Source organism: Humulus lupulus, chromosome 4 (genome assembly GCF_963169125.1).
Source record: "Humulus lupulus chromosome 4, drHumLupu1.1, whole genome shotgun sequence".
Lineage (NCBI taxonomy): Eukaryota > Viridiplantae > Streptophyta > Magnoliopsida > Rosales > Cannabaceae > Humulus > Humulus lupulus.
In genome coordinates, this window is record NC_084796.1 from 119,213,335 (window position 1) to 119,227,949 (window position 14,615).

Sequence of the window (14,615 nt, forward strand, 5' to 3'; positions counted from 1 at the left end):
AAAAGTCCCACAAATGAAGCCACGAGCCTTGTATTTATAGGCTCATGGATTGTACAAGATGGGCCATGGGCCTTGACCAAGTCATCACCCCTTTCAACCATATTTAATTAGAAAAATAATAAAAATTATTAATCAAATTCAAAGTACAACAGAATAGTCTATTCTTTGGGGATATTTGAGGAGTTTTCATCTGGCGGTTATGGATCCTTCTAGTCGAGAATTTTCCTTACCAGTGAGTTCTTGAAATGCTGCTAGGGAACTCTCTAGTCGGCATGTTCCTAAAATGTTGCTAGGGAACCCTCTGGTCGACATGTTTCTTCCAAGCAATTCTGAAGTTTCTGGTTGGCACATTTCCGACTAAAGGCATCCATTTTTACAACCTTTTAAACCTACTGGTCAGAACCTTTCCGACCAGTGGTATGATAATAAGTTTTTTCCCAGTAACTTATTTTCTAATCCCTCATATTCCTTCTGGTTGGCACATTTTTCGATCATCAATGCGCCACCTGGTACAAATATCTTGCCTCATGTCATTTCAAGATGCCATGTCACCATGTGGATTTTTTAGGGATAAAATTTTGAAATATAGAAAATATATTAAATATTTAAAAAAATCAAATTAAAATTAAATTCTGAGGGGTATCCTAGTCGTATTTAAAAAAAAGTTTGACCAAAATTGAGCTCAAGGTATTATTATGTTCCATTTTGCAAAACACGTGGTATGAATTGTCATTTAATAAAACATATGGTTTGATTGATAACTTTTGCACAACATATGGTCCAATATGGTATCTAACCTTAATTAAATAGGATTAAATTTTCCATATTTTGTATGATTTTAAAATAAGGCTATATGTTTTAGTTAAGTTGAATATTTTAATTTTGTACTATTTACGACAATTTTGTTATGTCACCCCAATTTTTGAGGTTAACTTATAAATCCATATGTATTTTTATTTTAATATTATATAATTATTTTTTTATTTTAAGTTTTTAATTTTATATTTGGCTGTATGTGTTTATAATTTTTTCTTCTTCTTCTTTTTTAGTGTATGTATTCTTTTTTCCAATTTTAGAGAAAATGTAATTTATTTTTAGAATCACTTTTGTTATCCCTAAATAATCATTGTGATGACATGACATTTTCAAGTGACACGCGAGACATTTGTACCAGGTGGCATATTGATGATCGAAAAATGTGTCGACCAAAAGGAGTTTAAGGGACCAGAAAATAAGTTGCTGGGCAATAACTTATTTGCCTATCACTGGTCAGAAATGTGTCGACCAGAGACTTCAGAAGTGCATTTCAAGAACATGTCGACCATAGAGTTCCATAGTAGCATGTCAGGAACATGCCGACCAGAGAGTTCCCTAGCTGTATGTCAGGAACATGCCAACCAGAAAGCTCCTTAGTAGCATTTTAGGAACTTGCTGGTCAAGAACACCTCGACCAGAAATGTCCATAACTGTTGGAGGAAAACTTCTAAAATATCCCGAAATAATAACCTATTCCGTTGTACTTTGAATTTGATTAATATTTTTTATTATTGTGTTAATTAAATATGGTTGAAAGGGGTGATGACTTGTTCAAGGCCCATGGCCCATCTTGTACAATCCGTAATCCCATAAATATAAGGCTCATGGTTTCATTTGGGGGACTTTTGGATGGAAAAACTTTACTCTCTGTAACGACCTGAATTTGCTAATCGGGCTTAGGACCTTCATTAGTGTGCCTGGAGGGCAATAAGTGATTTAATATGTTAATATGTGGATTTATGTGTATATATGATAGTGATGCATGTTTAATTGAGTTAAATGTGCATGTGGGCCCCGTTTGGATAATGGGGGCATAAGTGTGATAAATGCGATAAATGCGATATGTATGTGCAGCACGATCCGAGACAGTCCTGGGGAGCGGTTAGTCGGAAAGTCACAACAGGGTTTAGATTCGGACTCGGGGCGAGTCGAGGGGTAATTTGGGTACCAGGTGTGCTATGGGATTATCGGGACATGAAAGTAAATATTTGGAGATATATTTGAGGATAGAATGTCTAGGAGGGAATATTAGGGAAATTTACCATTTTGCCCTCGGGGACGTTTTGGTACCCCGAGCCTTGAGGTAACCACATAGATTAAGTTAAATAAAACAAAGTAGAGGAATAGTTGGGAAACTTGGAGAAACCGACATACACATTCTTTCACAGCTGAGATAGCTTTCATCTTCTTCTCTCTTTCACACTCTAAGGCAAATTTAAAGGAAAAATTGGGGGAAACTAACTTAAAGCTAAGGGATTGCAGTTGGGGGATTTAAGGGAGCTTGAAGCTTGAAGATTGGAGCATAGGGAACTGGTTCTGAAGCTTAATCCAACAAGGGTAAGCCTTAATTATAAAGATTATGTTTAGATTTGCTGCTGGCTTGCTAGAGTTGCATGTTGCTTAAGTTTGATCTGTCTTGAGTGTCTTAGCTGAGTTTTGGAGCAGATTTTAATGGGGTTTTGGTGCTGTTATTGAGCTGAAATAATTGTGTTGGTTATCTAGGATTGTTAGCCAAGTTCTGGGTGAATTGGCTTGAGGAAAGGTGTAGAAAGATGGTGAGAAAATCTGGATTCGATGGTGGGGTCGCAGCCCTAGGAGGGGCGCGCCGCGGCCCGTGTGTGCCCGCGGCTGAGTGTGGCCGAGGAGTTCATGCGCACCGCGGCGCTTGGTGCGCGCGCCGTGGCCCGTGTGTGTTGCAGGGATGTGCTAGCCAATGTTTTGAGGCTAGCCATGGCTCTTAGTGCTAGTCTGCATTTTTAAGGGTGTTTAGGCTTAGGAATTCAATGGATAAGGCTCGGGATGGATTTTATCACCCGGATTGATAGAATTCAAGGTCCCGGGGGTTAGGGTTATGGTTTAAAGTTATTTGTTGGATTAGAACTTGATGGACGGATATTGTTAATGTGTTGTGACTAGAGTTTCGGCGAGGCTCAAGTTAGAGGACTGTGCTCGGGACATCAGTGCTCTGTGAGCTCGGAACTCAGGTAAGAAAACCCTTGCTCCCATAGAGCTTGTATGCAGGGCTGAGCCCAATATGTTTGAACCGCGGGGCGTAGCTCTTTAACTGATTATGTTAGAATTATGTACTTGCTTGTTATTCTATGTATGCTATTATGTGAATGAACGGCAAAGGGTCGGGTACAGCGTTAGGCACGTTGGGTGCCAGGCCGAGTATGGCAAGGGGCCGGGAGCAGCGTTGAGCACGTGGAGTGCGAGTTTCCAGGGCGAGTCCCTAAAAGGATACCTGGGATATCCTCACGGCGTGGTCCGCGAACCCAGGGCTTGGTAAACGCCTGGAACGGCTATGTCGTATGTGTTTAGCACATGTGTTGCATATGTTATCTACTTGTGGGTTTTCTTGCTGGGCTTCGGCTCACAGATGCTCTGTGGTGCAGGTAAGGGTAAAGAGAAGGCCAACCAACCATGAGTATAGCAGGCGTGAGGCGGCGTGTACATGTTGGGCCAGCCTGGCTGCCACAGCTAGTGGATTTTGGGAGATGTTTGTAAATAAATCTAGATTTTGTCGTTTAGTCGATTTGGTTCAGTTTATGTATTGTAAATGTTTCTAAATTGTATTTTGGGATCCCAAGTGTAAAACTTTTATGATTTTCTATGGAAATTGTTATTTCTAAAGTTTTTCCTCTGTTTGTGGCTTAATTACACTATTTGACCTAAAACCTCGATTAGCGAGTTGAAAGCACGTTTTTAAACTCACTTAGTAACGGCTCTAAGGAAGTAGGGCATTACACTCTCTGAGAAAAACTCTGTTAATAATACTCCCCAACTTGCACTTAAGAAACTCAGTTGGCCAAGGTTCATCTGATCTTAAGTGTAGGTTTGCATATATATATAGATATATATATAAACACTAAGTGGATTAGGCTATTACCAACTATTGGGGTTGAACCACTATAAAAATCATTGTGTCGCTTATATTTTATTCAGTTCTCTTTTACTTTATGTCGTTTTTGCGTCTACTCGTTGTTGGCCAAAACGATAGTCAACAATTTTTTTTCTTCCTCTCTTTTTCTTAGTGTATGCATCCTTTTTTCCAATTTTTTTTAGTTTATATAATATTTTTGGAATCACTTTTTTACTATACATATTATTTTTTTATATTATATAGTTGTTTTATTTTATATTTTAATTTTTTAATTTTAATTTTAATTTTTGCCTTGTTGTGTTTACAATCTTTTTTTTTTTTTACAGGACGTATTCCTTTTCCAAAAAAAATTTAAATTATTTTTTTCCTTTTCTTTCTTCCTCTTCCTCTTTTTTTTTTTGGTTACTGAATGCATTATTTTTTCAATTTTTTAGTTTATGTAAAAAAAAATCACGTTTTTGTATAAGTACGTTTTTTTAAGGTTTGGGTTAGGTATCTTTTTTTTTTTATCTTCTTCTTTTCTCCTATCATTTTTCTTTTATTGCTTCATATTTTCTTTACCCTTTTTTTTAGTGGGTCGGGAGTATAAACAACTAAGTTGGAGAGGCTATTCGGTGTATCAATGGGTTAGTTGGTTCTTCTATCAATGTAAATATAGATTTAGCTCTTGATAATAATGTGAAGATGAAGTTGTATGGGCTTTATAAGATTGCTACTCAATAGTCTTGCTTGGATCCCCAACAAATTATGTTGAAATTTTTTGCAAGAGCAAAATGGTTAAATATCATCAACCTTAGTCTCGTGAAGTGTGAATGTACACCTTTTAAAAAAACACACATAGATTGATCAAAAGATTATATAGTGGCCTCTTGATAGTATATCGATTTTTGCATTATGTAATGAACTCTTTTGAGTGTTTTGTTGAAAATTTATATTTTGTTTTTTACAAGCATATGTACAATATCATTTAGGTTAAGAAATCTATTTATAAGTTCTTAGCTAACAGGATGCATGAGTTTGTGAGATGTTATGTAACGACCCAAAATCACTAATAAGGCTTAAGGGTCTTGATTAGCGTGTCGAGAAAGCATAATTGATATATGTATCTTTAAATGGTTATATGCATGATTATGTGGCATGCATGATTAATATGATTATATGGATATATTATATGCATGATAATGAGTATTAGATATGCATGTGGGCCCTTTATAGCTTATAAGGGCATATTTGTAATATTGGCCCGTTAAGGGCATAAACGTGATAAATGGTCGAGACCACATTATTATGTGGATATATTTACAGTATTTTGCTCGAGACGGTCCTAATGAGCGGATTAGCGAAATAGTCACAGCGGGGTTTAATACCCGGCTCGAGGGAGCCTAGGGGTGTTTTTGGGAATTTAGAGAATATTTTGGGATTTATTAGATATTGAATAAGTTTTGGTAATTAATTGGACATGACGGGATTAATTGGTGAATGTTAGGAACACTTGAGGAATCAACAGGATTGGGGAGAAAAGACCATTTTACCCCTAGAGTATTAAGTGGCTAAGTAGTTTGAGGACATTTTTTTCATTTTGTTGTTGGGGATGTGATCAGCTAAGGCATTAGAAGGGGTTAGAACCCACTAGACACAAAGAATCCATAAACACTCTCTATATCCCTCCCCTTCTACACGATTTTCTCTACCTCTCTCTCATGCTTGAGGAGTTCTTGTGGAACTAAGGGTTAAAGCTTAAGAAAATTCTGCTGGGAAATCTTGAGGGATTGAAGCATCTATCGAGGAAGTTCAGCTGGGAACTTAGGAGAATTAAGCTCAAGGAGTGAGGATTGAATCTGGGAAGTGTAGCAGCCAATTAAGGTAAGTTCTTGTCACTGAATATGTTAAAAAATTATGGTTATTTGGGTAATGAATTGGAGTGTAAGCTTTAGTATTATTGCTGTTGTTTTGTGTTTAAATTGGGTGATTAGAATCCCTAAATTCGTAGCTGAGTTTAGTCTTGGTTGGGAGGTTAGTTTGGCTTGAATTTTTGGGAATCTACCTGGGAAGAGTGAAGAGGAAACCCATAAATTCTGGGTGCAAGGGGGTGCGCCGCGACCTAGCTCAGGGGCGTCGCGGCCCACATGTTCAAATCGCCCTGGGTGGCTCTCTGTCTTGAGGGCGTGCCGCGACCTTAGAGGGCAAGTCGAGGCCCGCCTCTCCTGCGGCTTGGGTTTTTTGGTCTCTGGCTTGAGGGAAAGCCGCGACTCTTAGGGCCACGTCATCGCCCGCCTAGGGGTTTTTGCCTTGGTTTGGTTTCTAGTTTTGGTAAGGCTCGGGGGTTCGAACCTAGGCGCTCGGGAGAATTTCTACTACCCGGTTTAGTAGAAATCGAAGTCCCAAAGGCTAGTTTTTGTCTCCTAAGTATTTATGTGGATTAGAAATTGATGATTACCCATTGGCCACTGTGACTAGGTTTATCGCCAAGGCTCAGGACTGAGGATCATGCTCGAGACCGTTCTGTATCTTCTGCTCAGAATTCAAGGTAAGAAAACTGCACCTTTATGGTTATGAACGGGACCGAGGTTCCCAATAACTGAATGCTTGTACTGTGTGATTGTATGTTCGATATGTATATGAAAATGATCGACCTAAAGTGCCAGAGCTGATGATAAGCGTAGTGAATGCAGCTCGGCCTAAGTGAGCCGGGGTCGCCTAGATAAATAGAGGGCTCGGCCTAAGTGTGCCAACCCTGAGAACTTTTGTAATTGACTATGATATGTACTGGAGATGAAGTGTTTATACTGTTTAGGGTTATGGTTGAATTTTGTTAAGTGACTGAACTAGTTGAGTGTTGAATATTACCATTGCTTTATGTATTTGTTGTTATGATTTTCCTGTTGGGCCTTGTCTCACGGGTGCTATGTGGTGCAGGTAAAGACAAGGGTAAGCTGGACCAACCATGAGTTGGAGAGCTATAGGGGCGAGGTGTACATTGTCAGCTGCTCGTCTGCCACGGCTGAGGGAAATTACAGGGACAAAGCCTAAAATTGTATTTTGCCATTAGAGTGGCCACTGATTGTATATAACTTTTGAAAATTGTAAATTGTCTCTTACACCTTGTTTTTGGGATCCCATGTACTAAACATCTATTATAATGAAAATTAACTGTTTACTATCAAAACATTTTAACCCTAACCTGATTATGGAATTTATGATCACATTTTTACTTAAATGACTTGATTAGCAAGTCTTGCACTATTTCAAATACACAGTGTAACGGTCTTGGTTATCCAGGGCGTTACATGTCATCTATCTATGTAGCAATGATATAAGGCTCAATTTAAGTCCATGGTAATCGGTTACCATAATATAGGTAATTGGTTACCCCTAAAATAGTAATAAGTTATATTGATTGTAATCGATTGTTTATAATATAGGTAACTCATTACCTCTAAGATTGTAAAAAGTTATCTTGATGGAAACTAGTTACTTATAATATAAGTAATTTGTTATCCCTAAGATTATGACAAGTTATCCTCATGGTGACAAGTTACTTATAATATAGATAACTCGTCACCCCAAAGAACGTAATTGGTTATCCTGGTGGGAACATTCAGATTTTGAAATATATAAAAGATATAAAAATGTGAAAGGTAATTATGAAAAGAAAAGAAAAACATGAAAAGAAAAAGCACTAATTATTGATTTGAAATTCTGTTACAGATAGTTGAAAAATCTGTAAAATAATAATAAATATTTAATAAATGATGATGAATAATAAAATAATTATGCAATATATGTGTGAAAAAAAATATAAATAATATATGTGAAAAAAAATTAAAATGAAGAAAAAGAAAATGGAATGAGAAAAGAATAATAAAAGGAAAAAAAATGGAAAAACGAAAAAAAATGAAGGAAAAAAATGAAAAATAAAATAAAAAATGACAAATAGGATATTTTTTTTCCCCTTGAACTATAGCTCTTGTAGAGTTTTTCCCCCTAAAATCCCTCCCCCCCGAACTTTTTTGTTTGTCAAAGATTCCCCTGAACTATAGCAACCATTGCAAATATACATTTTATGTTACATTAAGCAGTTTGTTGATGTAGCCACAGTCATAGTTGCAGTACGAGAACATATTTAACTAATTGAAGCTAATCGAAATCGAGTTTATTGACACTAAACATACAAACATTAATTATAAAAATGCATATACATATTCTCATAATTTGTCATTAAACCACTATCTATGCACGTATTTTCCGCCTAGACACTCGAATAGCACCACATTAGCGCCACATCAGTGCTACATCATCAAACTTTTTTTTAAATGAACAATATGCAATAAAATGGGCACATTTACAATGATTACTATACTTTGTGGGGAATTTTTTCCACACAAAAAAGTTTGGGGGAAAAACTCTACAAGATCATAGTTCAAGGGGGAAAATCCTAATTACCCAATCAAAAAATGGAAGGAAAAAAAAGATAAAGGGTAAAAAAGGGAAAATGAAAGAATAAATTTAGGGAAAAAAGGCAAGGAAGAAATGAAATAGAAGGAAAAAATAACAAAAAAAAGGTGGGGGAAACAAAAGGGAAAAAAGGCAAGAAAATAATGAAAAAATAGAAGGAAAAAAAATATGCTCAAAATCAAATAAAACATAACTATCATTAGAAATATGACCTTTTTTTTTTGCAAATTCATGGGGCACATCAAAGATTTGGAGGAGGTGTTTGCCATCTTAAGTTGAACCCACAAAAGTTATCATTCGAGGTCGCTTCTGGAAAATTCATGGGGTACATCATCAATTGTAGAGGGATCGGGGAAAATCCAAATAAGATTAAATCCCTGATCGATATGGAATTCCCAAAAAGAATGAAGGTTGTACAAAACCTTATAAGAAGGGTCGTTGTACTTAGTTATTTCATTTCAAAGTCCACCGACAAGTGCGACCTATTTTTAAATCTACTAAAAGGCAGCAAAATTTTTGAATGGATGGAGTAGTGCAAGCAAGCATTTCAAGTGATTAAGTAGCATATGTCGCAACATTTTTTTCTTTCCAAGACAATAAAGGGAGAAAACTTGTTCCTATATCTAGCGATTAGTGTCGAACTAGTCCGCGGGGAAGAGAGGATCCAACGTCTTATTTACTATGTCAGAATGTGATTGATTGGTGCAAAAATAAGGTGTCCCCAAATGGAAAAGTTATTGTATTGTTTGCTTCTGGCATTGAGAAAATTGCGACCATATTTTCAAGCCCATCTAATCAAGGTGTTAACCAACAAGCCCCTAAGATAAGTTTTGTAGTGACCAGACATGTCTAGTCGCCTATTAAAATGGGTGATTGAGTTAGGGTAGTATGAGATTACCTATCAACTGAGGATGACGATTAAGGGTCAAGAATTTGTAGACTTTATAGTTGAGTGCACTTGACCACCGGAGGTAGCCAAAGAAAGCCAATGATCATAGAAAGACTATTGACAAGTGTTTGTGGATGGGTCTTTCAATGAGCATCATGTCAGAGCTGGTCTCATTTTGGTCACACCAGAGGGACATCACATTCACTACGCATTAAGGTTTGGGTTTATAGAGACTAAAAATGATGCAAAGTATGAGGCACTACTCGTTGGAATAGAATGGCCAAGCCAAAGAGTTAAAGGCCAAGCTTTTGAAAATATGAAGTGACTCCTAATTCTTAGTCTACCAGATACTCAGAAAATATCAAGATACTCGGAAAATATCAAGCATGCGGAACAAAATGACCTCTTATTTAGCAAAGGCAAAGTGTTGTACCCAATTTCTTCGCATTATAATTGGCTCAAAAAGCATGTTATAAGACCATCTCGTACACAGCTTAGAAGATGGGAACATTTTTAAATGACATTAAATGATCAAATTAGAATATTATTAAGTACCAACTCAAGTTATATGTTAAATCAACTCGATATGCAATTAGTTAATTAACCAAGGAGACGTGCACATGTTATCCACTCAATATTCTTTAACAACTCGTATTTGTAATACAAAACCAATTCAGTTGATATCAGGTCAGTATATGCTTAGACATCATATCAGAAGACATTGAGCATATACTTACCATTCATAATCTTTAGCTTGGCAATGCAAGCTTGGTGATGGAAATCAACTCAAATGCACTTATTATGTTACCATAATTCAAATGAATATTTTATTTGAATGATTGTATGATCACATTTTAAGGGATGGTTTAGATATTATCATTTAAACAGTATATTATTTAAATGTATATTTGGAATTCAAAAGTGTAACTTCCCCTATTTTCACAGAAGGAGAATCTAAGTCAAGTCCTCTATAAATAGGACTGGTCAGTGTCATTTATTTTCTATGCACAAATTTTGTACTGAAACTCTAAAGAAATATCTTCATAAATGTAACTTAGAGAACATAATAATAGTGACTCGTGGACTATGGGTGAATTTTAACCACTAAACCACGTAAAAAGTCTGGTCTCCATCTCTTGTTCATCATTCTTTAATTTTATTACTTAATTCTCTAATTATATATTTGTTGACAATAACCTATGTCAGTAGTTTGGTGCTTTCATTGAGAGCATTAAGCTTTATTCCCATTCGTTTCTTTTTGTTTTCCTAAAAACTTTTTTCTGTGTATAAATTGGTGAACATGAGGCGGTCAACCCACCATGAAGAGAGCAAACCCTCCCTACTATTCAAGAGAAGTATGTACCTGCAATGCCTACTAGAGAGGGAATTTCCCGCCAACGGAAAAAAAAAAGGCCACAAAATGAAGGTTAAAATATGATGAAGGGAGTTCATCTACTCCCCATGACCTGGAAACCAGATGTATGACCCAAATAGGTACATACCTATGGTCAAGCTTGGAAAGAGGAAATTTCGAGCTAAATTGGTGACCATGAGATAACTATATGCCAAAATATTAGCCAAGTTGCCACTAGCCAACAATCAAGGAAAGTCATAAAAGCCCCCAACTTCACAACAAACCTAAAGTAGAGAATGGCCTCATGGGAGTAGGTCTAGTCAAAACACAGAGCAGCAAGCCCTAGACAATCAACGAGCTAGAAATACTAGAGGTACATGGAGATCTCCCTTTAGGGAGAATAGGTCTTAGAGTCATAACCCTCGAGACCCTCCAACTATTGATCTCATAGAAATACCAGTTGACGTACAATAACCTTAGGCTACTCAAGGAATAGATTGAGGACCTACTAAAGGAGTTGTCCAAGGAAATGTAGGTTCTAGTCAGGTGAATATTCAACATCCTCCACTGGGTGTGCAAAATCAAAGGAACTCATGAGCAGGATCAGCTCAGGAAGAAAGAAGAGTAGGTGGTGGAGCACCACCAAATCTAATAGCAGATATTCCACAACATGTACCTCGAAGGGGTTTTCCAAGAAGTACGAGGGGAATTAATAGTGGAGCTCGGTGAAAAGTAAGAAATTTGTCTAGGCCATGAGAAACAGAAATAAGGATCCATGTGAATAATCAACCTCTTCCTCAGCGCACCAACATAGAACTTTAAGCTTTTTTGAAGATAGCAACCAAACCAATAAGTTAGGTAAGTGCATATAATGACGAGCCATCTCTGGATTATCAAAGAAATTAAAAAAACTATCAAATAAGACCTGATCTAAGAGGTTTACCGATGTCGCTGAACAAATGAGCAGATTAAGGAGGAAGTGAGTTTTATGTATCTCCTTCAAAGGATGGAACCAGCTTGAAAAGATGGAGGATGTCATCAACTGTTATGATGGTATCTTTAAAAGCGTGAACAATAGCAACACTGTTTAAAATTCGAAGGGCTTGGACAAAGAGTTGCATTGGGTGGAGATGAATGATGGAAAAGATGTAGACTAACAAAGGGGAAAAAGAAAATTTGATGACTTTGATATGATTGGATCCCAAAACTATCTCCCTCTTTGGAAGAATATCTACAACTTGCCATTGTGAGGCCTCTTGAGGAGACAAATCCCTAACAACGATGTGATGAGGAACTAAACTTTGAGATTCAGCAAAGTCTCCCACGACTCAAACTTGTTGGAGGCAAGGGTTGGTGTAGTAGCTATTGTGAATTATGATTTTACTTAGATATGAGAAGGGATGCAGAGAAAGTGAAAAGAATTCGAAAGATTAGCAAACATAGAGCCAGTGATGGAGCCAGATTGACAGGGCTCAACTTAAAAAAGTCTTTAAGCTTGAAAATCGATGTGCTTTGAATATTATTTCCTAAAACGTAATGATTAGTGCAACAAAAGAGGTTGATGGGTGTTACCCAAAAAACTGGCATGGATGACGTGGCAAGTGATTCTTGGACACGTGGCTGACACTTGGAGGAACTCTGCTAGGATATTGACCAGAAGACAAATTATAAGCGGTAGGCAGCCAAAGCTTACCTGCGACCAGCATGGTCGCAGGTTCCACATGGTTCATGATGTTTCTATAAAGATCTTTGTAAATCCTGAAATTGACTCCCACAATCTCCTGAGTATCTTATTATTTAGGAAAGAATATCTGTAACAAATTCATGTAATCCCCCTTGAGCCTATAAATAGAGAAAGATAGCTCAAGGAAGGGACTTTTGGCTTTTGAATTATTTGAGACTAGAGAGATTCTATTTGAGATATTGTCTTGTCCTTCAGAGGTTGGTGAAACTCATTGAACCCTAGTTCTTTGATCACTCCCTTTGATCTTATATCAATAACAATCTAAGTGGATGTAGGTTATTACCAGATCCTGGGGCCGAACCACTCTAAAATCTTGCGTTCATATTATTTTCGTCATTACGTTTATTTCAACATATCCTTCCACGTCAAGCGTATTTTGACTCCGTGTTAGTTGACCAAAATCTGGGTCAACATTCTGGTGCTTTCATTGAGAGCTTGGTATATCACCGTTGAGAAAACCAATGGCGAAAACTACAAGGAAAACTGGGCAGGCGACCGCCGCTACACCATTAAACCCGCCTCCTCCTCCTCCTGCAAGCGTGGCTGAGGATGAGCCACATTTGGACTTTGAGGAGGAAGAAATGGATGACGCGACACTAAAAAGTACTCTGGGGGCATTGCACGAAGAGCTGGCCAATCTGAGAGCCAGCAAAGAAGGTTCTGCCAAAATCATGGCGCGGCAGTGCTTGGAGATAAGCGAGAGGCAGGCGGAGATGGAACGTCGCTAGAGCGAAGCCATGGCAGCCCTTGAGGCAGCCTCGCAATTGGCTAGGAATCAAGCTGCACCTGCCTCGCAACCTGATCAGCCTACGAATGGGCCAACGCAAAGGGGTCCTAATCCTAGCCCACCTATCCAACCCTCAAGTCCGCAAAGGCCCGAACAGCCTCAGGTGCCCCATGACAATGTCCCACTGGATCTTGAGGCGTAGCCTCCATCCCATGCTGGTCGCGGCAATCCCCCGCATCAGAGGCAGAATAGGACCAGGCATCAGCCTCGCAGTCCTAGACGCCATAGGAGCGACAAACCGAACCTTCCGAACAGAGGACAGCATCCTCCTGGAGATAGGAGGAACTCAGAGTTAGGCTCTGCAGTCCGAGGTCCCCCACGGCATGATAATGCACGGGGACCTAACGACCAACGCAGGCCACCCTCTAACGCTCGGGATGTTTCAGCCTGGGAAGGAAATCGAGGGAACAGTCGATCCCGTCAGAGCCAATCACGATTCAGAGATGGCAATGGTTATGATGAAGTCGATTCAGGCAGAGGAAATGTCGGTCGGAGGAATGACGAAAGAGGTGGAAATAGGAATCAGCCACCTCAAGATGACCAACCCGGCAGACGGGACGCTGGGGGGCAACCCAGGCAAAATAACGTCTTCAACCGGCTCGGAGCCAGCGAGCAGCGGAGAAGAGACGAGGATTTGAGAGATGTGTTCAATGATCGCCGTGAGCGACATGGCGAGAACATCCCCCCAACAACAGAGGCCACAGCGATTCCTATCGCTGTGCAGGCCCAGATAGATGCCCTCAACCAGGCGGTGCAACAACTGGTCGGGGGAAGAACATCTTACATCGACCACGACAGGAGGAAAGGCACTCCTTTTTTCCAGAGGATAGCTATGGCAGAGACTCCTAGCAAGTTTAAAATGCCTACGCTTCCAAACTTTGATGGGTATGGTGACCCGGTATCTCACGTCAATAAGTTTGAGATACAAATGGACATTCAGAAAGTGTCCAAAGATGCTCGGTGCAGGATCTTCCCTGCAACACTTTCTGATGCCACGCAGGAGTGGTTTTTCAAGTTCCCTCCTGCAAGCATAGTTTCCTGGGAGATGTTCGTAAAGGAGTTCTACGGACAGTTCTACGCAGGTCGAGTGCATCCGACCGAGGCAAACCAGCTGGTCGAAATATGCCAGCAGGATGGAGAACCACTGAAGGACTACATCCAGCGCTTTATGCGAGCAGCAACTGGAGCAAAAACGGTGGGAGACGAAGGCAAAATGATGGCCATAACCACAGGGGTTAGGCGTCGCACCCCTCTCTAGAAAAGTCTCCGAAAGGATGGGGTTAGAACTACCCAGGAATTCTTGGACTGGGCTGATCGTTACATCAAGCTCGAAGATGCCATTGCCGATGATGGAAAGCCTCCAGGCAAGGATAAGAAGGCTGCCGAACCCGCCAAAGCCGCCAATGGGTCTAAGCCTAACAGCAACGGGAACGGCAATGGCAATGGCAAGAATGGTGGAAAACGGCC